Raw genomic sequence first — 27796 nt, 5'->3', positions numbered from 1 at the left:
CCAGTCCATTCTGAAGGAGATCAGCCCTGGGATTTCTTTGGAAGGAATAATGCTAAAGCTGAAACTCCAGTACTTTGGCCACCTCATGCGAAGAGTTGACTCATTGGAAAAGACTCTGATGCTGGGAGGGATTGGGGGCAAGAGTAGAAGGGGACGACAGAGGATGAGATGGCTGGATGGCATCACTGTCTCGATGAACATGAGTCTGAGTGAACTCCGGGAGTTGGTGATGGACAGGGAGGCCTGACGTGCTGCAGTTCATGGGGTCGCAAAGAGTCGGACACGACTGAGCGACTGATTTGATCTGAGAATTTGAATGTGTCTATTCCAACAGTTGTTCTTGCTTTTAACTTATTAATATAAAGTCCCGAGAGCCCCATAATAGGATGACTTCAGTCAGTAGAACCACAAACATTCTTGACTGCTTGCTGTATGCCATGTAGCACTGCAGATTCCAGGGTTCCACAGTCTTCAGGACAGGAAAGGGCCCTGCTTCCATTCCAGTGTTAGACAAGCAGAGAAAACAGACACAGCTCAAACTATTTTGGTGAGTCTGTTAGTTATGCCCATGTAAAGAAATGCAAAATATAAATTCAATTTGGTGGCTATGGAACACATACTAAGATCTAAACTACTCTAGCATTGACCATTTTTTCAAATGTATGATTATTTCCAAATGTTAGTTTGGATAAAGATAAGTATGGATTTCATGTTATACTCAGAAAACTGTGTCAGAGTACATGTGTAGACTCAGTAGGTTAAACATTTCACTTAATCCTTCCCTTCAGTGAGGAGAAACGCATTTTCAAACGAGTAATACCATCTGTTTTAAGAAATTAAATATTTATTGTGTGCTAAGAAGTGTGTTATTCTCTGTTTTAACCAATTTTTATTGTGAAAATTGGAATCATTAAAGATGAATCTGCTATAAAAGATATGCAGGTCAATGATTTATATAAAAAAGAAAAGAACAGCCATGAACCTGCCACTCAGGGCAACAGATGGGTAATTGCCTGCTTCCCAGAGACACTGACTAACCCAGCCCACTTCTGACTCCATTCCTTTTCCCCTCTCTACTATGCTTCCTCTAAGCTTCTTGATTATTCCTTTGCTTTTCTTTATGGTTTTACCAGGGCTTCCCAGGTGGGACAGTGGTAAAGAATCCACCTGCAAGTGCAGGAGATGCAGGAGACCTTGGTTCAATCCCTGGGTCGGGAAGATCCCCTGGAGAAGGGAATGGCAACCTACTCCATTATTCTTGCCTGGAGAATCCCATGGACTAGAGCCTGGAGGGCTACAGTCCATGGGGTTGCAAAGAGTTGGATGTGATTTAGCAACTGAGCACAATATAGTTTTACCACATTCATATGCATTTGAAAATTATGTGTGAAATCTACTTTTAACTTCAAATAAACTGAATGGTAATAGTGTGTATGGTTTTATATCTTTCTTCTTTTAACAATTCACCATTTGTGATAGTCATTCATATTCTTTTTTATAGCATTACCTTGGCCATTTTCATTCCATTGTTTAAATATATCACAATGTTTTCTACTGTATAACTCCGTTTTAGAATAAATGGCATTTGGTCATTTGGCTGATCTATCTCCTAATTCTCAAAATCTGGTGTTAGTTATGCTGTATCACACGCTCATGCTTCTGCAGAAATCAAAGATATATTCTTATGAAAGAAAGTTCAAAAGGAAGGAAATGCTGAGGAAACATAATAGAACTATATATACGAAACTTGTTACCTGATTGCAATCTCACAGATTTTTGGTTCAGTATTTAATGGGTTAAGTTGAGTTCCATCAAGTATCTTGATGAAACAAATGAATAGGAAAAATAGATGAGCAGTGTCCTTTTTAGTGTATGATTACTAATTCTTTATTTAACCTTTGGTAACATGGAAGAGATGCAGTGCCTTTCTGCTCTTAAGTTGGGTTTTCTCATTTTCATTGTATTATTTTCTTCTTTTCTCTAGCCAAGTTCTTCCCATCACAGCATATGCTGCTCCCTTTGCCTGGAATATGTTCTTATTATAAAGTATTGGTTGCATGACTAACTCATTTTTTTATTGAGATAAAGCTGACATATAATGTTAATTTCAAGTATGTAACATAATAATTCAGAATTTGTATACACTGCCACGTGATTACTGCAGTAAGTCTAGTTATTATCTGTCACCATGCAAAGTTACAAATTTTTTTTTCCTTGTGGTGAAAACTTTTAAGATGTACTGCCTTAGCACCTTTAAAATATGGAACTCCCTTCTTTCTCACACTCATTTCAACTCAACTCTGAAGTATTTTCCAATCGTTCTACTGCCCCCAGTCACTCTCTGTTACATTTATCCTTTACAATTGCTGTTAGATCATTCACTCCTTCAATGGTTATCTTGTTTATAGTTTATTCTTTTCTTTCTGTCTCCTCCTCTCCATGCCTTCCAGAAATACAAATACCAAGAATCTCATTTCTTTTTGTTGAACAAATTAGCCATAGTATCTGTAACAATACCAGTTCATAATAAGTGTTCAATAAATGTCTAATGATTAAATGGAAGAAAGGAAGATAGCAGTTTGGAAGGAGGCCAAGCAGTAAAGAGACTGTTCACATGTGTCAAAAATTCTGTAATTCTGCATGACAGGTGTAAATGAGATTTGTGGATTCAGATCTTATAACGAGACTAAGCAATCGAAGATACCAAAGCATTGAAGCTACAAAGAAGCAGGAAGCTCAGTGTTTCCACACAGTGAGACAGACTAAAAGCAGTAAAGCAGGGAGGGAAAGCAGTCTCAGGACAGTGTGTGACTGTCATTCCGGTTTTCTATAAATCTCGGTGCCAAGTTATACATACATGAATTCCTAACAGGCTGACTAATGTTCATCTCAAAGAAAGAATCTGAGTCAAAGCGACCTCAGGGTTACTAGGCATGGAAAGAGAGGAGGGACAATGTGATCATTAGGTGATTTTGTCAAAGAACAAAGAGGGAACAAAAAAAGTCTGATACTCTCTCACATTCGTTTGGAGGAAAGTGGCCAACATCCAAAGTTTAATGTGAGCCAGGAAGTCGGGTAACCCTGGGAGAATGAGTTGTCTTGGCAGGCTCTGCAAAAGCCCTTCTGTCTGTCATCACTGTCATGACAGATACCAAGGGTCAGTATTTCCAAGGGCCCACTAGAATGTGTCGTAAGGTAAGTCTAGGAGAGGTCCCAGGAAATCCCAGAGCAGTGAGGCTCATAGCACAGGTGCACATTCCAGGAGCTGGCCAAACTGTTAGCAATAAAATGAATGTATATTTGAGACCTCAAAAGAAGAGAGTCAAATAGTACAGTAGGCAGATCCAATAGGAATGTAATACTATATAACGGTTGTGGGTATACACAGGGAAATGCTTACATATCTATAGTGTCAAACTGTCATATGTCGATATTAACCCTTTAGTCATATACAGTTTCTCCTCATTTAGGCTATTTTCCTTTCCCTCAAAGATGACAATTTTCATTTTACCATGTTAGTGAGTAAGGGAAATGACTCATTTTACATACAACTTGGCACGAATATAAAATAAGAAAAGGAGGGCATGAACTGTATCTTGTAGATACAAAATCATTTTCTGAAGTCATTGCTAGGGAGATAGTAAAGCATAACAACCCAAAGCATAACAACCCAGGAAGTCCCAGGTAAATTATATGGGGGAGTAGTCCACTGATGGCCAAGGGGAAAAACATGAGCATTTCTGAGAGGAAAAAATAAAGACTTTGATGTGATGACTATGACACCTAAATGGAGCAGAGAATCTGGGGCAGAGATCCACGCCTCTCATTTGTGAGAGCTTGAACAGGGAAGGTTGTGCTGAGCAATTTTGCTTGCAGTGAACTTAATACCTGCCTCCTCTTCCCTCCATTAAAAAAAAAAAAAGCAAAATTAGACTAGGTAACAGAACTAGATCATCTCCCCGCTAAAGCCAACTCAGCATTCCATAGCCTTTATATATCAAATTCCAAGAGCTGGGCTATAAAATGTGTACTTCATTTTGCCACCTTGCAAAAGGAGCTTCAGCTTCTCATTTCTCTTACCTTGTGATGAGGAGGCCTAGATGTGTTGTTCCTGAGGACCACAGAGACCCAAAGTGACAATGATAATGGTATCCCAACCTTGACCTCTGTCTGCCCTGGGAACTGCCGAGCCCGATGGGCCTTGAGGATTTTTCTATTTCTCCCCAGTCTCCAGGAACAAAGGTATCTCTTTCAACTGGCTACCTCTCAAGGATGTTCAAGGAATGATTCCTTTCATTAAAGTAGCACAGGAAATCCCAGTGCTAAGAGGAGAGGCCAGTACAATCCTATGAAACATATTATTTTCTACTCTAGGGATAAGGCAATAAAAATACTCAGTTCCTGTTTCACATAAAGATAGTACAAGTCAAAGAGTAATCAAATTTCAGGGCTGAAAGGGATATTTCTGACCACCTAATGTAACATCCTTATCTTCCTGATGAGGATATTAAGTCCAGGAAGGAGAAAAAACATACAATTCATCCTATCGTGCATTTATGTAATGTCTTTTTACACAACACCAACCGTTCTTGTGCCGTGCACTTCACTATTGGTTATACAGATAAAATAGTGACCAAGTCTTGATTGTTGCCCTCAGGAACTAGCCATCAATTGGGCAGCCAAGATGAGTAAACTTAGAATGGTATTGCCATAGTACAAAAGAGGAGAAGGCACACAGTGGTTCAGAGTACAGGTTGCGGGTTGAAGTGATCTGAGTTTTAACATGTGCCACTGCTCACAGATTGGATGGCCTTGGGCAACTGAGTTCACTTTACTATGTTTCAATTTCCTTTTGCATGAAATGTTGATAACACTAGCATTTATCTTATATAGGCTTTCTTAATGATGAAGTGAGAAATTATACAAACAATGCTTAGTAAAATATTTAGTAGTTAGTAACTGATCAATGTAATCAAGGCTATCGTCTTCCCAGTGCTCACGTACAATTATGAGAGCTGGACCATAAAGAAGGCAGAGCACCAAAGAACTGATGCCTTCAGACTGTGGTGGTGGAGAAGAATCCTGAAAGTCCCTTGGACAGCAAGGAGATCAAACCAGTTGATCTTAAGGGAAATCAACCCTGAATACTCGTTGGAAGGACTGATGCTGAAGCTGAAGCTCCAGTATTTTGGTCACCTTATGGGAGCAGTCAACTCATTGGAAAAGTCCCTGATGCTGCAAAAGATTGAGGGCAGGAGAAGAGAGCACCAGGGGATGAGATGGGTGGATGGCATCGCTGATGCAAAGGACATGAACTTGGGCAAACTTCAGGAAGTGCTGTGATACAGGGAGGCCTGGGGTGCTGCAGTTCATGGGGTCACAAAGAGTCAGACACAACTGGGTGACTGAACAACAACAACTGATCAATAAATGTATCATTGTTAGTAGTAGTTACAGTACAGTAGTGATATAATCATCATTATTATAGAGTTCAGGTGTGGAAGTTAAAAGAAAGCTTCCCAGCAGTAGGATTGATAGACTATGGCTGTGTTTAGGCTTAGGAGGAGTGTTCCGGCACTCTTCCTAAAGGGTTAAATTATTTGCTGGTGTCTCTGACTTTGTGGAGCTTTCTGAATGTCAAGGTTTTTGTCAGAGCCATAACTGAATTACAAATATAACTCTCATGCTCATGGTGATCCTAGGCTTATATGTCACGTGTCCCAGTAAATGATAGTGAAGTTTCTGAGGAAAAAACAGTTCTTCCTGTTTCACACATAGAAAGAGTTTCAGTTGGAAACATGATTTCTCAGGGTGTTTATTCTTATCCCACTGACCCAAACACAATGAACTACATGAAAACATTGTGTATATCAAAATATGTTAGACAGATGTTGTAAGTTGGTAGCATTTTCTGTCTTCCAGTATAAGCTGCAAGTATTCTGAAGTCTAGGATGTATCAGTTATCTACTGCTGAGTAACAAGCTACTCCAAGATTTAGTGACTGAAACAGCAATAGTTATGGAGTCTGCATGTTGGGCAGGGCTCAGTTGGGATGATTGGTTCTGCTCCCTACACCATAGCCAGGTCCTCTCCAGTTGAGACTGGGGATCCACTTTCAAGATGGCCTGCTCACATGGCTGGTAGTGAACTCAACCAAAACCGGTGTGCTCATTTCTTGCTGGGTGCTTATTTGGGCTTTTTCACAGCATGGCCACGACCTCAGCGCATTCAGACCACTTACGTAATAGGTTAGTTTCACTGGTGAGTGTCACAGAAGTAACAGGCAGAGACTGCGTGGCTTTGTAAATCTAGCTTCAAGAGTCAAATAACGTTACTTATGCCACAGTTGCCAGCAAATGAAAATTCAGGGGGAAAGAACGTACACCCTCATCTCTCTGTAGTGGAAATGTCAAAGTTTCATGATGAGAAGTATGTGTAGGTGTGACACTGTTGAGAAACACAATCTGCTAAAACGGCCGTTCCTGTTTTGCCCACCAGAGTGTCCAGAGTCATGCTGACATAACACTGGTACTTAATAAATCTTTGCTCATTGAATGAATACGTTCAGTGAATGAAAATAAGTGAATAAACTAGTATTATTACCGTAGCTCCTGACACTTTCTGGATGACACTGATATTGATATTGAACACGTCTCTTGGCTTGAAATTTTGCTCTTGAATCTGGGCACTTATTTATGTGTCTACAGTTGGTGCTGGAGTCTTAAACTCCTTTGGGGAATAAGGAAATGACTACAGAGAAATATCAGCAGTGCCTTTGAAGGGTGGTAATTTAAATAAATGAGGTGGAATTTGATTGTAAAGATTTATTAAGTCATCAAAGAATATTACAAGAGAAGAAAATAGTTCTGAAAGAGAAAAATCATTGATGATGAACCAGTATGGTTGCAATGAAGGAAACGATGGGATGGCAAAGAGATCGGGCGTTTCTGGAGGAACAGCCGCTGAAAGAAGCATCAGCAAAACTATGTTTAATTAATGAACAGCAGCAAAGAGGGTGCTCTAAAAAGATTAGAGATAGCAATTGAGGCTGTGTCTCCTGGGAAATATTGGATGACTGAAGCGCTTCTGTGTGATGTGATTAAAATAATCAACGAGAATGTTGAACATTGAATCATGAATTTAAAAGAGTCTGTCTCCCTATCTAAAGCTGTAGCAAACATCAAGCAGTAATTTCTGATTGATAGTGGGGTATGGAGAAGACCACCAATATAATGGCTATTTTCACGAGTCATAGTGGAAATGTCTTATTCTTGGTCCATAACAACCTGATATATTATCATCTATTAAGATTTTAACTCTGTGCCTTTATTGTAAAATATATTCAGAGCTGACAATTGCAGCTTGAACTGTGTAACTTAGGATGTTAGAGACTGTAAATTTCTCTCTGTATCATCCATGGTTATTTTTATTTTTAATGAAAAGATAGAAAAGAATTTGTGTAATTTGATTAATAAGTGGAACCCCCCTCAAACTTCAGAACAAAAAAAAAGTGTTGATTATGTCACCCGATTATTTTATCAAATGTCTCTTGGATTCTTCTAAAATGTTGACATTTACCGAACTTTATTATTTTTTTTTTCCAACTACAATTTTATTTTATTTTTAAACTTTACAAAATTGTATTAGTTTTGCCAAATATCAAAATGAATTACCCAACTTTAATCTTTTAAAAAGTATTTATTTATTCCCTTATTTTCAACCTTTTTGAAAATTGTACTATAGGAAAAGAGTCACACACACAAGTTTAGATATCAGGCTTCTGAGTGTCATTAATTAACTGGAAAGCAGTATCCCATATCTTCTGACTGAACTTCCCATGTGCCCACTCTCAGAGTGGCAATGATCAACAATTCCTTTTATTTTTTTCTTATTTCACTGTATTACAATAAATATGTGTTGTAACTGAATGGGTTTGCCAGAAAATGTACTTCATGTAATTACACTTATATTGATTTACATATGAACGATATAGGATTTGGACATCATAATGTTATCACTGGCTTTAAAAAATACTTAGAATATTCTTGATACAAGTTCAGATTTGCTATGACAATTTTAAAATATAATCTGTGCTAAATTCAAAGGCTGAATAGTCAAAGACATTCTTTAAAAGTTCTCATAAACTTTAAAGTATGCTTGAGTTGATGTTTCTGGCTAAACTGAACATGAATTTGGTTTTACTGTAGATAGATATATCAGAATTAAAAAGTAAATAGCGTCATTGGCTCCTTAGGCACTCAGATTAAGGGATCTGAAGCAGGCTGGTTCCTGAACCCTTGACCTAGTAACAGAGTTTCCAGATAGGGCAAACACTTATAGCAGATCAGGAAGGTCACAGACAAATACACCAGGTATGCCTTCAAAACACAGCAAACATCACTAGTGTATGTTAAGATGGTCAGATAAAAGGGACAGAAAATTCTGGCTGTGACTGCAAATGAGACAGTGACCCGCCCACCTAAAGTGGTTTCGCTTCTTCATTCTCACCACCTCCTCACTTCCCACTAACACCTTTCAGTATAGTCCTAAGCATCACCTATAGTTAAATTTGCGTTTATGCATTAATATACTTATTATCCATCTCCCTCATGCATGAAAGCCCCTTGATGGAAAGACTATGGATAGTCAATAATTTGTGTTTCCCTCTGAACCTCTGGTACTTAGGATAGGACATCACGTAGAATAGGCACTTCAGTTAATTTGCATTAAAGGGTAAAATATGCCCTTTTGGGAAAGAGTTTTCTCATTTAACCTTAATCAGAGCAGCATCCGGATCACCAACAGGCTTAAGTTTTAGAGTCCCAGTCTACATTCAGATATATGTGATATCATCAGCACTGCCTCCTCTCAGGCAACACAGTCATATGCATTTAATTCAAGATCTCTTTGCTTCTTTACATCTTACTTTTACATGTCCTGTAGAAATGTTGCTCATCTAGCTATCTTAACTTTAATATCCTGAGGTGACTTGCATGCTGTAAAATCCTTGATGGAGTCTTGAGGCATCTGCTGGAAAGATATGACTAAAGGCTTGCAAACAATAAAATGGAACAAACCACCTCATCTGTCAGTTAGCGGCATGTCCCTCCAGGGTACAGAGGAAACACTTCCTGGACCAGGTTGTCAGTAGGAAAGCAGGAAATGGCCTTCTCTGTTCACTTCTTTTTCCTCTCCTTAGAGAATTTTGCCTCTGGTGAGTGTCTTTGTATCCCCCTCTGCATGCCCTACAGCCTCCGTTCTTGCCGTCTGTCCACCAAGGGCCTTGAGCAGTGTTTGTGGACTTGGACGCAGTCTCACTGCTCAGTCATTCGGTGGCGGCTGTGGTAGAGGTGGACGAAACAAGCGGTGATGGAGCTGGAACCTTCTACTGTCCACCCTGAGGATTCAGTGCTGATGGTAGCACTTTTGAGCTGTGTAATCTTCGGCAAGTTGCTTGAACTTTCAAAATCTCAGTTTATGCATTTATAAAATAAGATTGTTGTGTTTGACAAAATGATATAATCTTTGCAAAGCTCTTAGAAGAATGTCAGCACAGTGAATGAGGATATATACGTACCCTCCCACAGATAATAAATGGATATTCATGAACAAAAGCAAAATAAAGCTTAACCATTGAACATAATTCCCTTGACAAACTTGGAAAACCAAAATAATTATAGCACAATAACTGTCCCACTCCCATTGACTTTAGTATATAAAGGTAAAAGATCAGATCTGGTGTGAACCAAGTCACAGCTCAGTTACTAAGTCCGACTTTTTGTGACCCCACGGACTGTAGCCCACCAGGCTCCTCTGTCCATGGAATTTTCCAGGAAAGAATGCTGGAGTGGGTTGCCATTTCCTCCTCCAGGGAATCATCCTGACCCAGGGATCAAATTCATGTCTCCTGCATCTCCTGTATTGACAGGCAGATTCTTTACCACTGGGCCACCTGGGAAGCCCTAATGACCTGAAAAGAAGGCTCCAAATCAGAAACTTTTGTTTCCTAAGATATGTTCTTACCCTAAACAGATTATGGAAAGACGCTAGCATATTTGTGCCTCTCAGGAGTTTTTAAAAGTGTCTTTTTCACAATATAACAGAAGAGAAGGTGAGACACTCACAAGCTTAACAGGAGAAATAGATCAGAAACTTTTTTTTCTAAATAAAGATCTTATTTTCATGGTGCCTGGTCTCTCTGACCTAAATTGCAGTAATTCAGTATGTGTGAAATTACCTTTTCTAGGACAGGAAGATCATAGCAGAAAAAGGGGGAGGGGAATGGCAGGAGAAAGAGAAAAGAATATACAATACAGACAAGAGTTCAGGCTGCCTGACAAAGAGCCTGGAACTAATAAGAAATTAGTTGTAACAAAGACATCTCAGAAAGGTAACTGCTAATATGAAGGACTAGCAATTATCTCCACTAGGCAGCCATGTTCAGGGGGTCAGAAGGTCTTTTAAGAACTAAAATAAAGCAGTGGTGAAGCCAAATAATGCCATCTAATTGAGTGTCTATTTCTGGGGTTTATTTTATTTTATTAAACATTTTTTGATCACTTTCAAGTTCATGGTGATGGCATAGCAAATTTATTTCTATAATTAAATGGATTGTTAGTTACCAGCAGCAATAAAGCTGGCATAAAAAATACACATGATCAGTAACATAGTTCGGACTTTATGAATTATTACTTAGAACTAATGAATGTTCTTACCTGGAGAATCCCAGGGACGGGGGAGCCTGGTGGGCTGCCATCTATGGGGTCGCACACAGTCAGACACGACTGAAGTGACTTAGCAGCAGCAGCGATGAATGGGATCATTACTTCTTTCCATACAGGTTAGGGAATTGTGTCTCAGGTCTGACACTGGAAGCAGATCAGAAAAGGCCAGTTACCAGCAATTCGTGACCATCCCTGGTTCTCTGTTACTTCCCTCACCTTGGCATCAGAATAAGTCATAAAAATATCACAAAGTAAGATCTCATTGTGCTGTGGTCAGCACTTAAAGAGCGTGAGTTACAGTCATAATATTGTCACTGGCAAGTGTTACATTGTGGGTTGAATTTTGTTAACCAGAGTCTGATGTGTGGGAGCCTCCAGCTTGGTGTTGGAGTTCCACATGTTAGGGGTGGGTGGTGTATGAACAGACAGGTTCTGAATGAGTCAGCCTGATCCAGGCTTGGCATTTTCACGTGGTGGAGGATACTTCTGGAAGATAATAATGACTTGACAACTCTAACACTCAAGGACTTCGGAATTATTACATCTAGAAGGATGTGTGATTGGTCTGAAAAGTGTTAAAAAGAGATGACATAGTCTTCATGGCAAGAAAGGGGAATCCAAACAGGAATGCTAGGTCCAGCATCTCTAGTTAATCTCTGCTGAGTTTTTACAACCCTTGCTACTGCACCCTTTGAGTTGCTATTGTTATTGTTTATTTGCTAAGTTGTGTCCAACTCTGCAATCCCAGTGTCTGTAGCCCACCAGGATCCTCTGTCATGGGATTTCCCGGACAAGAATACTGGAGCTGCTTGCCTTTTCCTACTCTAGGTTATCTTCCTGACCCAGGGATCGAACCCATGTCTCCTACTTGGCTGATAGATTCTTATCGCTAAGACACCAGGTAAGCCCACCCTTTGAGTAAATATGTTTACATGATACTGTTCAAAAAATTTACCCAAATCAACCAAATTTAGTAGAAGAATGAAAGATAAAAGCACAATTTTCAGTTTGAAAATCTTAATAAGTGCAAGCAAATTATGTATAGAAAAAGATCAAATCTCTCTTTTTTTGGTAATAGCCATAAATTAGTGAGAGTAAACCTTTTGAGCTTTACATGGAAAGAATGAAGACAAGAACAGACCTATTGGCAAGACAGTTATTTTGCCGATACAGTCCCCATGTCATTTAGGATGGTTCAGTTATGTTGTGTTAACAAAATTCCTCAGATCTTGGTGGCTCGCTTAGTGTTTGAAGTTATCCCAACTTCCAAGTTTAAACTTACAAGTTTGAATTGGATGAAGGCTATCATTTCAGAAACACTGACTTTGGTATTAGAGAGATCTTAGATAACATTTGACCCATCCTCTCACATTACAGATAAAACTGATGAATAAAGTGGGACCTAGTATGTTAAATCACTGACCTAATTGCACAAAGACTTCCCTGGTGGCTCAGATGGTAATGAATCTGCTCACAAAGTGAGACCGGGGTTGGATCCCTGGGTCAGAAAGATCCCCTGGAATAGGAAGTAACAACCTGCTCCAGCATTTTTGCCCAGAGAATTCCATTAACAGAGTAGCCTGGTGGGCTACTCATGGTGTCGCAGAGTTGGACACGACTGAGCGACTCACACTTTCACCTCAATGGCACAGCCTCACCTCCTGTCAGAGGTGACCTCTGACTCTTGATTGGCATCTTTTCTGGTGCACTGTACAATATCCTTTGGGATACGATAGCAACAACATAAGTTGTTGAAGAATTTCAGTTGGGATTCAGTAATATTTTACATAGAAAGTAAAGCATTTTTTATTTTTGTTTTTCATAATGCATTCCATGAGTTTACATTCTAGGACTTAACAAACCCTCTTTAATAAAAGTTTATGAAGGACGGGGCATTTGTGTTTCAGTACCTTTAGTATGTATAATAGTATCAGGCACGTAGAAGGTATTAGGTAAATATTCATTTGCGTGTATTTTATTTTCATTTCCATCTGTCCTGGTATCTAGTGAGTTTAAGAGGAAAGAGAGTTTTGATCTATTTGTTTGTATGATATTGGTGCTATGAAAAATGCTTCAGCAGTACCACATAGATAAATATTTGATGGACAAATAAATAAAAGGAATAGTAGGATATCACTAATTTGAGTTATTTAGGAAGAAGACAGGGCGAATCTGAATAACTGGAAAGGTTGAGCTAAAATATATTTTTCAAATAAATCGTTTTATTTAAGTTTGTATAAATGCAGCAAAGCTAACACTATCACCCAAAAGATTCTCTGTCTCAAAATGTATAGCTTGCATGCAGAAATGTGCTTGTACATTTGTTCAATGGAGTGAGATTCTCATAGATTATCCAATAAATGTGCTTTTAAAAAAATCTTTCATTCTTATCTTGGAACTTAAATAACTGTCATCCATTCCATTTTAGATTTTTTTTTAACAATTTGGAATGTTTAACCACTGTGACCATCAGTTAGCAAATATACAGGTGGACTTAATTTTAGTTTATTGTAGCTATATTAACATTCTGTCTTTAAGCTGCTGATTCACACATGCTTAAACGTAGTATTTTTAAATATTTATTGCAACTCTCTTTCCAGTACACATTTTGTTTTAAAAATGTGTAAAAATACTCATCCTTTCTTCAGTGAAACATTCAGATTCCAAGTCAGATAGCTGTAATATTTGTTGACACATGCAAAAAGCTTAAAATATGAGTGCAAATCTCAAAGTAAACACTCCCTTCAGATGGTTCTCCCCCACTTCCATCTCATTTTATTTAAAGCTTCTTTGACATTCAAGAGATTTTAGGTGAAAGCTCTCTGTGGTCTCTGACCAGCGTGGCCCCTCTAGGGATGCACTGGTTAAGTATTATGGTGTGGTGAGACTTGTGTGTCTGTGTGGAAGGAGAGAGGCAGGTGTGAAGGGCAGGGTAATTTAGTAATTTTTATTTTGCAGTTGAATAACATTAAAAATCAAAAAGGCTGATATAAAAGGCACATGAGCTTGGTGTCTGTGGGATTGCCTGGAGCAAATAACGCTGTTAGGATCCGTATCCTGAATGTGTCAACCTCTGCTCTCATTGCTTTCTGAGAAGCAAACCTAAGCATTTTGACATATCCTAGGAAGAGCCAATGCTACATTGTATTAAATAGGATTGATATTTTTACCATTCCATGAAGACCCATGAAAGGCAATCTATATCAGACACCATATGGCCAGACTTTACGAAATTATCCTAATTTTCTTCAAGTTTCCTCTATTTACCTCACCTTTACACAAACAGTTTTTTTCTATTTCCTTTCTCTGCAGCCTTTGCAGTCAGTGTAGCTGGCTGCAGCTTTCTTTACCCTCCCACCTCTCTCCTCCCCTGAAACACATACACAGACACACACACACACACACACACACACTGCCTATCTTTAAACAAATCATCTCTCTTAGCTTCTTCAGTCCGGATTCTCATCCTCACTCCATTCAGAAATATAAAATATATGTCCATTTAGGAAGCAAGAGAGACTGTTTATAGAAAAGAATGATTTTTTTCCCTGTCACTCATCCAGGAATTGGTACACTGATCTGTGTCCAACTTTGTCCCACACTTAAATTGACATATTAATTCATTTAATCAGCTGTCACTTGTTGACTGACTATGAGTACCATGCATTTTCCACAGGATGAACTACATATTTAATAAGGTCTCTCAAATTCATGATTTGCTTGAAAAAAAAAAAGCATTCATGCCATTCTCAGTAAACATTTACTGCATGGTGACCATGCAACATTCCCAGAAGTCATACTGGGAGGAGAAAGGATGTTTATGATGCTAAGAAAAGGCAGCCATCTCTCTTGGCGCTGTACAGGTGATAGAAGGAACTTCAACATGATAAAAATAAACCCAAATGGCCACATTAGCCATTGGATACTTCTTTCTGGCCTGAAAGTAAAATTTTACAGATTTAAGGTGTCAAAGGTAGATGATCTAAAGCCTAAGACTAAATAGTAATAATAGGAGGTCAGAGTTGAAATGGACCTAGAAGTTATAATGTCTCAAGTTCTATTTCCTGTTTGAGAGCTAGAAAGTACACAGAAAGGGGGCAGTGTTCCAAGTCATCTTAAGTCTTTCCACACTTGGCACATGTTTCAAAATCTATTAACAATTTTATCAATCGTCTTTCCAGATTGATCCCAAATATCAATTTTCCTTTTCAGTAGAGTCTTCCCTAATCATTTCCTCTTCTCACAAAGCATTTTGAATGTGATAGTGCTCCAATTATTATATTTATATACATTTGTCTGCTGAAAATAATACATTGTCCTCTTTGCTTTATTCTTTTAAGCTTCCAAATATTGAACACCTTATGTACTATGCATTGAGGCCCTGTAGTTTTATCCTTATAACTCCCTTTGATTAATGCATTTACATCTCCATTTTATACATGGAAACCAAATCTTAGAGAGATCTGGTAACCTGAACAAGATCACAGAGCAAGTGCAGGTGTCAGTACTTAAACCTCAGTTCTTTAAATGCCAAACTATGTTTGCTTTGTCATAATCTTTATGTATTTAACCAATAACTGGGAAATGGCTAGACACCGATATTTTGTACATAAATACACATATACATATGTACACTAGAATAAGCACACAAATACATTTAGTCATTGTATGTAAACGACTTTAATATTTATAGGCATCTGGTCCTATCACTTCATGGCAAATAGATGGAGAAAATGTGGAAACAGTGTCAAATTTCATTTAATTGGGCTCCAAAATCACTGCAGATGGTGACTGCAGCCACAAAATTAGAAGAAACTTGCTACTTGGAAGAATAGCTATGACAAACCTAGACAGTGTATTAAAAAGCTGAGACATCACTTTGCCAGCAAAGGTCTGTACAGTCAAAGCTATGGTTTTTCCAGTAGTCATGTATAGAGGTGAGAGTTGGACTATAAAGAAGACTGAATCCTGAAGAATAGATGCTTTTGAACTGTGGTGTTGGAGAAGACTCTCAAGAGTCCCTTGGACAGCAAGGAAATAAACCAATCAGTCCTAAAGGAAATCAACCCTGAATATTCATTGGAAAGACTGGCGCTGAAGTTGAAGCTCCTGTACTTTGGCCACCTGATGCAAAGAGCTGACTCACTGGAAATGACCCTGATGCTGGGAAAGATTGAAGGCAAGAGGAGAGGGGGGCAACAGAGGATGAAATGGTTGGGTGGCTTTATCGATTCAATGGACATGAGTTTGAGCAAACTCTGGGAGATAGTGAAGGACAGGGAAGCCTGGTATGCTACAGTTTATGGGGTCACAAAGAGTTGGACACTACCGAGCCACTGAACAACAACAATATTTAAATGTAGAAGGAAAAATCATTAATGTAAACATCTTGCATTAATTTCTTTCATCTTTGCACATAAGTTTAGTTTCAAATATAATATATAGTGCATCTTATCAGATTTTGGATATACAGCATCTAAACCTGCTTTCTGGAGTTAGGTGTATCACCTATCTTATTAGGCAGAGCCTGCCCTGCATGCATGCGTACATGCTAAGTCACTTCAGTCATGTCTGATTCTGTGCCACCCTATGGACTATAGCCTGCCAGGCTTCTCTGTCCATGGGATTCTCCAGGCAAGAATACTGGAGTGAGTTGCCATGCCGTCCTCCAGGGGATCTTCCCGACCCAGGGATGAAATCTGGGTCTCCTGCATTGCAGATGATTTCTTCACACTTGGCCACCAGGGAAGCCTGCCCTTCACTACTGCAGTGAAAATACTCAGACTCTAGCTTTCCCAGCCTTTTCGTCAGCTACGGGAAGGGCTGACTGACTTTAGATATCACTCTTGGTATGATGGTCACTGGCCTGAATTGCCAACATCCTAGAAGTCCTGGAAGATACCCAAAGGCCTCTTAAGAAATCATGTTCCATTTATTTAACCAGAAAAGATTTCTGCAGCATGGACTTCGGAACCCTGGGTTTTGGGATAGTGGGAAGAACAGAATTTGATGGCAGAATGTCACTTTTCTTTCCTGAATCTCAGTTTTTTAAACTATGAAAATTGGAATAGTAGTAATTATCTCACAAGGTTATAGTGAGAGTGAGGTGATCTGATGACTGTCAGGTTGAAAGTGCTATATCTGGTAGCACAAATAGAGCTGCATACAGTCCCTACAAACCAAAGGAATTCTTGAAAGAAATCAAGAGTCTTACAAATTTAAGAGAAAATGAAAAGTAAACACCAACTTTGTTTTGTAAACAATGGATTACAAATTTTTATTTCAGACAAAATCTACTCTGGGGAAAAGGTCTACCTTGGAACATTATCTTCTACAGCCAAAGAAATTTTCTGTACTCCTGAAAGCTAACTTCTTAGTCAATGGAATCCTAGGGTAGAAATCAGCATTATGAAGCACTTGTGGGACATGAGCTCTGTCCAGAAATTTTATATGTGTTATTTCAACCAGTACCCAAATCTAGTATAAATGTGCTTAAAACTCACATTTATGAGACACAAAGAAATAATATGTCTTACTGTAGTGCATAAATCTGGCAAACAAGGGTATGGGGAACCATAGCTTTGACTTCAAGTCCAGAACACTTTCTACCTCTTTATGAAAATGAAATAGGTATTTCATTCTCACCTCTTTGGAAGAGGTGAAAATTTCAGCCTTGTTGAATTTCTAAGTTAAAAAAAAAAAATTGGCGTTATTTAACTCTTGAAATGCAGTGTACATTTATCAGGGTTTTTTTGTTTGTTTGTTTGTTTTCATTTGCTCCTATGTAGTAGTGCAGTAATTCGGAGAAGGCAATGGCACCCCACTCCAGTGCTCTTGCCTGGAAGATCCCACGGACAGAGGAGCCTGGTAGGCTGCAGTCCATGGGGTCGCTGGGAGTCCGACACGACTGAGTGACTTCACTTTCACTTTTCACTTTCATGCATTGGAGAAGGAAATGGCAACCTACTCCAATGTTCTTGCCTGGAGAATCCCAGGGACGGGGGAGCCTGGTGGGCTGCCGTCTATGGGGTCGCACAGAGTCGGACACGACTGAAGCGACTTAGCAGCAGCAGCAGTAGTGCAGTAAACTCAATATAAGCCAAAGGGCAAAGAATAGTCCCTATTCATTTCAATATGAAGTGAATCTTAAGTAGAAATATTTCTGATACGTGGAGTTTTCTTCTTTTACTATAACTTCTTGCATTTTATTGCCACTGTATTAGGTCTGTATAAACACCATTTTACTCCTAACAACTAAGCCGTTTGGCTTAAATCTCAACTCCCCCAGTATCAAGCTGTGGAAGCCTGGGCAAGTCATTTAAACTTTCTGTGCATTGGTGTCCTCATCTGAAAAATGAGGATAGTGTCAGCACAGACCTCAGAGGGCTGTTGTATATAGTGCAAAATGTTTATAAAGCACAGAGTATTCAGACCATATTACCTTGTATCTCTCAAAAGAAAGCATAATCAGCTTTCAACAAATATATAATATGAAATTATTATAAATATACTATTGTTTAGTTGCTCAGTCATGTCCGACTCTTTGTGACTCCATGGACTATAGCCTGCCTGGGGATTTCCCAGGCAAGAATACTGGAGTGGGTTGGCATTTCCTTCTCTAGAAGGTAAATATATTAAAAGTAAAAAGTAATAAAGTAAATACATATAGGAATATACATTTATGAATGAAATAGATTTATAAATAAATATATTAACACATTTATATCTAAAATATAATTTATAATACATGTTTGATATATTTATGGCATATATATGTTACAATAGGTAAGATTTATTTAGCAGTAAGATAGATTGTCATTGATATACAGAAATGATACAAATGTAGATATCTTATAGGAAGAAAATCCTCTGTGGAGTAGATTCTGTAGGGTAACCATAGAAACTTTCAGGGGTTCATACCAAATTTGCTTCTCTGATTCATAAACTATAAGCTGTGACTTTGGTGGCAGGGCCATTTGTCTCTCAGCTTGCAGTCTATAGTCCATCACTATCAGAAGGTGTTGAATAGGCAGATTCCTAGGCCTCAAGCAAAACTGTCAAATTGGAATCCCTGGGAATAAAGCTTGGCAAGTTGCATTTTTGATCAGAACTCAGTGATTGTTATACATACTTAAGTTGGAATCCTGAAATGTTGTTTCCTTGTTCTTGCTCTGACAATTTCTTGAGCAAGTCATATAGCCTTCTGTGTTTTATGATTTGAATAAAAAAAAAAACAAAAAAACGAAAAACCAAACTTTGGCCTTAGAGATGGAGATCCACAATCTAAATGTGAATCTTCCCAGTTTCTCATGTGCCTTTGAGAAGAGCACACCGTTAGCCTCTTTTTTATCCATATACAATGGAAATATTAATGCCTGTTCAGTCTAGCATGTGGATGTTATGAAGATAAAATTAGATAATAGAAGTGAGTAAAATTCACTATAGAAATGAGAGCACTTTTTTCTTGTAAAAAAGAAGTTGAAAATTTCACAAGTGTGCTATGAAGGCAAATAATATTATTTAGAAAATGTTTTGAATTTTTTCAAGTTAGGTGTTTCTAACTTGAGAAGATTTTAATTTCCAACTTGAGAATATGACTTAGATGAATTAGTTATAATCCTTTTAGTTTGTATTGTTTTACATTGGACAATAGCAATAATTTATAATGTAGTTCAGAATTCTCAAATGAAAAAATATTATAAATATCCTTATGTTTCCCTTATAATTATATCCATAATTTCTAAATGCATCATAGTAGAAATAAATGACATTTTTTAGTATAATTGTTTGTTAATGGAAATGCAGTTTTTATGCAGACTGAAATCAAGGACAACCTAAAATGTTATTATAATTAATAATAGCTTGTGCTGTTAAATGATAAATCTTATTTTCACATTATTCCACCCCCTTCCTGCCTGAGGTTGGGCACAGGGCTAGAGGACAGTTCATTTATCAGCATAAAATCCAATCCAGGAACTAATTCTAATGATAGTTAGAACTAAAAAGGACTTCTTGTTCTATTCTAAGTCTCCTGTTTATACCAGGAATTTAATACTTGATTCACAAAGTCTTTTCTCTGAAAGTTACTGTTTGTGCAATGGAATCGCAAAAGTACTGGAAAGCTCAAAAAGATGTGTTCATGTTCTAGCTACCTTGATATTATCAGTTGAACCTCTAATTCTGTATCTTTTGCTGATGCAAATGATGAAGGATCCCAAGGTAACAAGAAAATTCAGAGTAGAAGTTTCAGGACACATCTTAGAATTGATCTGCGACCCTGACTGAGACTCAGGAATGAAAGGGCATTAGGACAGGCAGGTTAATAGCACCACTCTTGCCACTGATTGCATGCTCAAAAAAAAAAAAAATTGTTTTTATTACCCTGAAGTACTTTTACCCTTCCACCTCCATGTTTGTTCTTCTTTTTTTTTTTTTCATTTCTTTTTTCCATTCTACTTTTTATTTTCTATTTTCTATGGTTTCCTCATTAGGAGACAAATTCTTCATGCATTCTCAATAGAATCCTATATTCCCTTGGCTGGGAAGACATGATGACTCTAATTCATTATAAGGTGTAAATGACTGCTAGCATATCATTTTCAGAGTATTTAACAGGAGAAGGGGCATTACAACCTGATTAGAAAGAAACATTAAATCTTCTAGATACCTTTCTTGCATGAATAAAATATTTTTGAAGTTTCTATTCATGGTTATGAGGCCTCTTAACTCAAATCCATTTGGATTTATACTTTTTGATCCAAATCGTCATTACTTTTGGATCACCTGAGGCAGAAGTTTCAATGATATTGTCCAAGTTAATTTATCTTATAAACAATTTAGGATGGCTGCCACATTTCTGGTGTAGTGAATTCTCCAGTTCCTAAAGAAACAATCACCCACGGAGATTTCACCCACCCTTTCAACAATGAAAGGGAGCACACTAATTTCTTAACTCATCCCAGGATACATGACAAAACCATGAATCAAAGATAAGTGTTTTGCTTGATTCAATCAACAAATGCCACTCTATTCTCAGTGTCATGTAGCCATGACACCTGAATATCTGCTCATCCCGACTCCAGCCAAGAGGTAATTGCTTGGATCAAGCCTAGGCATGAAATGCACATTGACTTCCTGTTGGGAACCACATTCAGAGAGAGAGAGAGTGTATCAGCCTTTGATTCTTATGTAGTTTTAAAAAAAATCTTGACATTGATAATTCCTCACTCCTTGTAGTTTTTGGAATACTAAGACTACGTTACGATTTATTTGGAGCCTCTGTAGAGACACCTATAGACTGTGGGAAAGATGAAAACCCCTCACACAAAGCACAGGCAGACTCAGCGTGCTGTTTGCTCTGATTGCATTTCATTTATTGCTGCAGACAATTTTAAGAACACATTCTTCATTGTGTATCTGAAATGAAATTTTTGTTTGTATAAAATTTACCCTAATTCAGGCTTTGAAAAAAATTATCTTATGTGGGAAATAGCTTAAGAAAAGCACTGGAAGGAAAATGGGGGAGACAACATGTCTCCCAAAATTAAATGTCTTCATTAGTAGAAATTAGAGTTACAGCATTCATCTTTTAAATACTGAAATCTGACCTAACAAAATGAAAAATAATCTAATGAAATATTGCTGAACTCCAGTGGTTATTAAGTGTAAATACAATTAATTAATACAAAGAAACTTCATAGCACATTATATTTTATAATTATTTATAATAGTAATAAAATAAAGATTAAAAAAAACCTTGAATGATTGAACTTTTATTAATTGTACCAGTTTATAGTGCTTGCAGTAACTGTGTTTTGTTTTGTTTTCTTTTTCTCCAAAAACAGGTTGAACCTCTAATTTATTTTATTAAATGCCAAATTTTTCAAACACCATAATTAGGAACTAATCGTGATCTGACCCCTTCCAGAATTCACACATTGCTCAAAAATGAATTCCCTTAAAACTTTCTGATAATACAATCATTTCTGAGTGTTCTTGGAAATAGTTTATTTAATAATCTCTGCTTTCAGTTCAGTTCAGTTCAGTCGCTCAGTCGTGTCCAACTCTTTGCAACCTCATGGACTGTAGCACACTAGGCCTCCCTGTCTATTACCAACTCCCGGAGATGGCTAAAACTCAAGACCATCAAGTCAGTGATGCCATCCAACCATCTCATCTTCTGTCATCCTCTTCTCCTCCTGCCTTCAATCTTTCCCAGCATCAGGGTCTTTTCCAATGAGTCAGTTCTTCAAGTCAGGTGGCCAAAGTATTGGAGTTTCAGCTTCAGCATCAGTCCTTCCAAAGAACAGTCAGGACTAATTTCCTTTAGGATGGACTGTTTGGATCTCCTTGTAGCCCAAGGGACTCTCAAGAGTCTTCTCCAACACCACAGTTCAAAAGCATCAATTCTTCAGCGGCCAGCTTTCTTTACAGTCCAACTCTCACATCCATACATGACTATTGGAAAAACCATAGCTTTGACTAGACAGACCTTTGTCAGGAAAGTAATGTTTCTGCTTTTTAATATGCTGTCTAGGTTGGTCATAGCTTTTCTTCCAAGGAGCAAGTGTCTTCTAATTTCATGGCTGAAGTCACCATCTGCAGTGATTTTGGACCCAAGAAGATAAAGTCTGTCACTGTTTCCACTGTTTCTCCATCTATTTGCCACGGAGTGATGGGACCAGATGACATGATCTTAGTTGAATGTTGAGTTTTAAGCCAGCTTTTTCACTCTCCTCTTTCACTTTCATCAAGAGGCTCTTTAGTTTGTCTTCACTTTCTGCCATAAGAGTGGGTCATCTGCATATTTGAGGTTATTGATATTTCTCCCTGCAATCTTGATTCCAGCTTGTGCTTCATCCAGCCTGGCATTTTGCATGTTGTATTCTGCACATAAGTTAAATAAATAAACAGGGTGACAATATACAACCTTGACGTACTCCTTTACCAATTTAGAACCAGTCTGTTGTTCCATGTCTGGTTTTAACTGTTGGTTCTTGACCTGTATACAGATTTCTCAGGAGGCAGGTAAGGTGGTCTGGTATTCCTCTATTTTTTTTTTTTTGTCATTTAAAAGCTAATTTTCTTTTTTTTTTTTAATTTTATTTTATTTTTAAACTTTACAATATTGTATTAGTTTTGCCAAATATTGAAATGTATTCCTCTATTTAAGAATTTTGCACAGTTTTGTGTGATCTACACAGTCAAAGGCATTGGCATAGTCAATAAAGCAGACATAGATGTTTTCCTGGAACTGTCTTGCTTTTTTGATGATCCAACAGATGTTGGCAATTTGATCTCAGGTTCCTCTGCCTTTTCTACATCCAGCTTGAACATCTGGAAGTTCTTGATTCACATACTTTTGAAGCCTGGCTTGGAGAATTTTGAGCATTACTTTGCTAGTGTGTGAGATGAGTGCAATTGTGTGGTATTTTGAACATTCTTTGAATTTTCGTTTCTTTGGGATTAGAATGAAAACTGACCTTTTCCAGTCCTGTGGCCACTGCTGAGGTTTCCAAATTTGCTGACATATTGAGTGAAACACTTTAACAGTATCATCTTTTAGGATTTTAAATAGCTCAACTGGAATTCCTTCACCTCTACTAGCTTTGTTTGTAGTGATGCTTCCTAAAGTCCACTTGACTTCAGATTCCAGGATTTCTGACTCTAGGTGAGTGGACACACCATCTTGATTATCTGGGTCATGAAGATCTTTTTTGTATAGTTCTTCTGTGTATTCTTGCCACCTCTTCTTAATATCTTCTGCTTCTGTTAGGTCCATATTGTTTCTGTCCTTTATTTTGCCCATCTTTGCATGAAATGTTCCCTTGGCATCTCTAATTTTCTTGAAGAGATCTCTAGTCTTTCCCATTCTATTGTTTTCCTCTATTACTTTGCATTGATCACTGAGGAAGGCTTTCTTATCTCTCCTTGCTATTCTTTGGAACTCTGCATTCAAATATCTTTCCTTTTCTCCTTTGCCTTTAGCTTCTCTTCTTTAGAAAAGTGATATTTGGAAAAATGAAGGAAAAAAAGTAAAAATTATTAATAAAGTATAAACTATGTTTGTTAGTTGACCCCAAGGAGGGTGGGAGATTAGACTGTGGATTCAGAGTTTTTCAGAGAAGAAGAAGAATTGTGGAAGCAGTCATTATATAACTATAGGAGGAAAACACAGCTGTTAAAATTCATGGCCTGTGGCTATTCTGGACCACAATTAGGAGAACCATGGAGTAGATTTATCTGGTAGGCCTGCCCTGTGATCCAAAGAAAATCTGTTGAACTGTATGTGCCTGGACCCCTGAACCTCAGAACATTCTTGTTCCTATTGGGCAAACAAACAAACGAACAAACAAAGACACTGTTATTTTCTGAACTGCCCCCGCCCCGCCCCTGCCCACACACATACACACTCTACCGTGCTTATACAGTGGCATTTGTTATTAGGAATTCATGGTAGGGAGAGGATCAAAGCTAGACAGAGCAGAGAAGTGTTTGTGCTAGAAAGGATTCTAATACATTAGAAGGCTGTGACCACAGAAGTCTTAAATCATGACAAAGAACTCATTTCTTTTTGCCCTCTCAGACATTTGATATTTCAAAAATGAGCAGCTCTTACATTTTTGCAGCAAGGCCTTCTCATGACTACCATGTCCTTGTTGCTGACTGGTGTTCCAGAGTCATCTGGTATCACGTCCCCTTGCTCATCACTGCAGACTCTCTTTTTATTTTAGTTCTGTGCTCCCATCTCTTTTCCAACACCTAGGATCACACTTTCCCTCGGATGGAACATAATTCTCTTTCTTTCCTCCCTCCCTTCCTTCTTTTTTTTTTTTTCTTTCTTTACCTGCATGCCTTTGTATCAGCCATTCTTTGTCTTCCTTTCTCTGTTCTTCTTGTTTCTTCTACCTCCACAGCCTCTTTTGTAATCACTCCCTTTCCATGCTTATGTCCTACCTGATGTGTCTCTTACCTGGAGATGCTTCCCAGTGCACCTCATCTGAAATAGGTCCCTCCGTCTTACCCTCAGATATTAATAGCCTCAATATCCCATTTTCATCTAAGAACTATTAAAATAAGATTTTTTTTTTAATTGTGCTCTTCTTTTTGTTGCTCTGCTCCATGGGATCTGGTCTAATTGCTAATACCTAGTAAAATTTGAATACATAACTTCTGAGGTGGGGTTGGGGGATGAATGAATTTAATAGCTGTAATGAGAACCAAGTCAGTACAACATGCTATACTTCTGAACTATTCTATTGACCTCATAGGAGACCATGACTGCTTGGAAAATGTGGTGGTGGCTTAGTCACTAAGTCGTGTCCAACTCTTGTGACCCCGTGGACTGTAGCCCACCAGGCTCCTCTTGTCCATGAGATGCTCCAGGCAAGAATACTGGAGTGGGTTGCCATTTCCCTCTCCAGGAGATCTTCCTGACCCAGGAATCAAACCCAGGTCTCCTGCATTGCAGGCAGATTCTTTCCCAACTGAGCTATAAGCGAAGTCCCCATGTAGTATTAGTGAAAAAAATAAGCCTTTATTTCCACATTAAGTCAGGGAATAAAATGTATCTCAGAAGAAAGTAAAATTTCAACTAGAGAATGTTGTATCTGTTGTCTGTGGTGGATTCATTTCGATATTTGGCAAAACTAATACAATATTGTAAAGTTTAAAAATAAAATAAAATTAAAAAAAAAAGAAAGGTTGATGAGAATGTAAAAAAGTTAAAAAAAAGCATTCTAGCAAAATTAACTTTCTTGAAATCACTGTATTCCTTTTTGATTTGTAATTAGCCTGGAATGCATGCATGCATGTTTGGTCACTTCACTCATGTCTTCTTCTTTGCAACCCTGTGGACTATAGTCTGCCAGGCTCCTCTGTCCATGTGCTTCGCCAGGCAAGAATACTGGAATGGGTTGCCATGCCTTTCTCCAGAGGATCTTCCCAGCCCAGGGATCAAACCTGCATCTCCCACATTGCAGGCAGATTTTACCCATGGGCCACCTGGGAAGCCCCTGGAATTCTTACTTTAGCCTAATAGGATATAACAGACTTAGCATTATATATATTCAAAAAAAAAAAAAATAGACAAGCACCATTAAATTGAAGACTATGAGAGAAAGTGATCAGAGCCAAAATATTCTTCTTAAAGAAGAGCATATTTACATTTTTTGAATTTGTTTCAAGTTCACTGCTATATTTCCCTGACAGCATCAAATGGAATTTTTTTTAAAACAATGGGTAACTTAAGAAAAAAGATAGCAAAGTTGGGAACTTGCACATAGATGATTCTATTCCACTCAGATTAGAATATATTTTTTTTTAATTTTTCTTTCAGGTAATCATTTTTGTGGGGAAAAAAACCAAATTTTTTTTGTTAATGATGAATATGTTGATTTGCTGAACATTTGATTCTTTAAAATATTATTTTATGCTCTCATGAAGATAGTCCAATTTATCTGGAGCATGCTACCTATTTTATCAAAAATAGAATTTTTCAATAATATGCCTTGCTATAACATGGTGTAATTCTTATTGAATTCATTGGCCTGATTCAGAAGCCATGAGCTTTGAAAAATGGGAAAATGAGACCAGAATTAACCTCAAACATAAAATAATTCTCCACAACTTTAGTACTGCCATGTTTTTAGACTATTGATATTTACATATATCAGAATAATTAATTCTGGGATGTAAATTCTTATTACTGTTTAAAAACATTTTGAAGGTATATACTAAAGAGTTGCTAGTTTTCAAAACTGGCTCATGAATCATTTTAATAAGTAAAACAAAAATAAGAACTCCACATTTTCATTCATGCACATTTCCAGAGAATCAATGCAGCAAATATTCTTTTTTGCTCTGCAAAGAAGTCAAAATGGTTTTCCTCAGATACTTTTATGTTCTATTCTTAGATTTGTATGTTTATATGTTTGAGTGTGTATGTATGTATCTTTAAGTGTGTGTGTATATGTGTATTTTGCTTCCACTCAAATGTGGAAAGAACAAAATATAACACCGATAATTTTCCATAAGTGTACTTCAGGAAACTTTAAACTTTCTAAGCGAATGTAACTCATTATGGGGTGAATACTCAGTGAGTCATAGTTCACACTTACTATCAAGGTTGTTGATCTCATCTCATAGGTGTTCTGTCATTCCCTTCCCCATGTAGACCCACTCTAGGTGAGCAGACCTACCTATTTGTGCCCATAGATTTGGTGAAAGCACCTCGTGTCTACATGTTCTTCTTTTCCTGACATAATATATTCTAGATGACCCGTAAGTGATCTTAACTAGACTCTAAGCCATGGTTTCACATCTTGCTCTACCTGCTGCAGAAGAATCTTAAGGCTGGTATAACTCATAGTCTGTTCATAACACTGTGTTTCCCTTTCCCCAGTAAACTGGCTCCATCTTGATTTTCCTTTGCTTCAGATCTTCTGACTTTCAGAAATGCTTGCCTTCCAGATCCTGGCATACTGTTCATGTCAAGCATTCCTCCCTAAAGCTACCTGCTCCCTCAGCATGCTGGTCCTAACCTCCTGGCAACCTTGTCTATCAGCCCTCAGCAGTTCCACTGGGTTGTACCAGGCCTTCTAGATCTCTCTCCCATTCTGTGCAGACCTGAGAGCTTCTCATCTCTAATCCCATTGTAAACATATCGAACCACCCTCTCCTTAGCTGAAAATGACAGGCAGCAAATCCTTTTCAGAGGGAAGAACTTTCAGGGTAGTTGGCAAGTGAAGAGGCATCACCATACAATTTAAAAAGTAGATCTCCAAAGCAAAATAATTTTCTAGATGCCTTTCTTGCAAGAAGAGGTTTTTTAAAGGTTGTATATAAATAACTGTGAGACCACTAACTAAAATACATACCTAATTAATATTTTTTAATCCAAAAGTAGCTTCTACCTTGCTAGGTGCAAGATCCCTTGGAATTTTGAGATTCTGAAATTATTGTTAACATAATTAGGGTATGAATATTTTTTCCAATAGGAAAAAAAAGTCAACATTGATACTTGAAGCTGAATAGTGACTGTGATATTCTGGGCTGAACTGGCTCTATTTTTA

The sequence above is a fragment of the Bos grunniens genome, chromosome 22 (assembly GCF_055505025.1).
Source record: "Bos grunniens cultivar Pamir isolate PY7600 chromosome 22, Bosgru_T2T1.0, whole genome shotgun sequence".
Classification (NCBI taxonomy): Eukaryota; Metazoa; Chordata; class Mammalia; order Artiodactyla; family Bovidae; genus Bos; species Bos grunniens.
Note: the sequence above shows the minus strand (reverse complement) of the source record.